The sequence below is a fragment of the Fragaria vesca genome, linkage group LG5 (assembly GCF_000184155.1).
Source record: "Fragaria vesca subsp. vesca linkage group LG5, FraVesHawaii_1.0, whole genome shotgun sequence".
In the NCBI taxonomy this organism is placed as follows: domain Eukaryota; kingdom Viridiplantae; phylum Streptophyta; class Magnoliopsida; order Rosales; family Rosaceae; genus Fragaria; species Fragaria vesca.
Genome location: NC_020495.1, coordinates 9,062,548 through 9,064,414, shown reverse-complemented (window position 1 = coordinate 9,064,414; position 1,867 = coordinate 9,062,548).

Below are 1,867 nucleotides of genomic sequence, written 5' to 3'. Positions count from 1 at the left end.
TTGGTGGGGGTCGTTGTCGTCATAGGTGGCCGGACGGCGCCACTCCGGCGCGGCAAGACTGAGAGACGAGAGAGAGAGGGAGTCGGGGAGAGGAGTGGGAGAGCTGGTCAACACCCACTTTGGGCTTTTGACCGAAGTCCACCACTTCTTTTCCTTTAAAACTCGAAAAAAAATTATACCCTAATCTCAGTGAGAATAATCCTAGTACCAAACCTTCGATAAAACATAGAAAAATAATCCGGAGTTCCGCAAAACAATTCTGAAGACACCGAAGAACTCGAATCGACTTGAACTACGACATCGGGACCTTAAAAGAAGAGTTTGACATTTCTAGAAAAACTCGCAAATAAACTCGAGTGTTAACTTACTAAGTTACCGAGCACTGTTAAATTCTCCAATAACTCGTGAAATACCTGGTAAATAGGTAAAATTTGGGTCCGGGATGTTACATTACGGGCTTATTAAGGCCAGGTCGGGCCTATTATATACATATATTTAATAGATTTTATCAAATAAAACAAAAAACTATAGAAAAGTTAAGATTTGTTAATGATTAAACTAAATGTAATAAAAAAATCAACTTAATACATTAATTAGTTCACATATTTAACTAATAACTCCATAAAAAATATTAATAAAACAATTGAAAGGGCTTTAGGGCTGGTTTTTTAGGGCCGAGCCGGGCGGGTTTTGATGGGCATGTAACTGGCCGGGCCGAGGCTTTGAACCCTCCATCCTAGGCCGGCCTCATGCCCTATGAAACAGGCAGAGATGGGTTTTTTATGGGCCGCCCACGGGCTTTTAGGCCCGCGGGCCAAATGATGACCCCTAAATGTACTCTCTTTATGAGGCATTTAGGCCGCTCCGTTCTAGCCCACCTTGTAGCTCATTATTGGACCCATAAAAAATGGCACATGGATAAATAAAGAGGTCCAAAATCCGAAAGTAAAATAGTTGGCTCCACCAAGAGTGATCTTCCATAACATGCAAATGTGTTTAATTGGCTCACGTGAAGAAGACAATATCTGCTTGCTTGCCAACCGTTAAGCATGTCATACGAGGTCCAACTGTTTTGCTGCTGCCTTGGCCATCTCAAACAGTGGGAGAGTTTCGTTTGGGGTCGTCGGTGCCGGTGCTGTTTCACCGCACTCTTTTGTAGTGAGACTTTTTGTCTATCGATCTTCACTGTTCCGAGACCGGATTCCAGTTACTACATTGTCTATAATCATCTAACAATAAGAAGATGAATCAATCATTTTCCAGTCTTCCAGAGTTGGAGCAATGGATATATTGGACAGCGTCATGGACATGGAGACTCCGTTTAAGGTGGCTAAGAAACCTAGCTAGAGTATAAAAATTTGATAACTTGGTTTCGTATATAGAAATAGTACATAAAAATCGAAGAGAACGACAGCTCACAATGACCAAATATCCATTTGTAAATTATCGTATTTGATAGCCTTTGGTGGTTGCGATGAAGCAGAGGATCAGCACAACTATGTATGGTCCATTTCCTATGTTCGTAAAGAACACAATTCTCTCATATGCGCATAGGACGGCTACGGCTTAGCCACAAAGCAAAAACAAAATGACATTATTTGGTGATTTATACCATCCCATAAGCCTTCACTTCACACTTTCATAGTGTTCGATCAAGATTTCTGATTTATGTTTTAATCAAGATTTATCATTTTGTCTGACTACATAGTTGTTCTCGTTTGCCCAGTACAATTTGGTATCACTACCAGAAGAAAAATTTTAGCCGACGAAAATAAAAAAACCAGGCCGACGAATTATTTTTTCGTCGGCTAATTAAAAATTTTCGTCGGCTATGGTCAACTTTAGCCGACGAAATTAAAATTTCGTC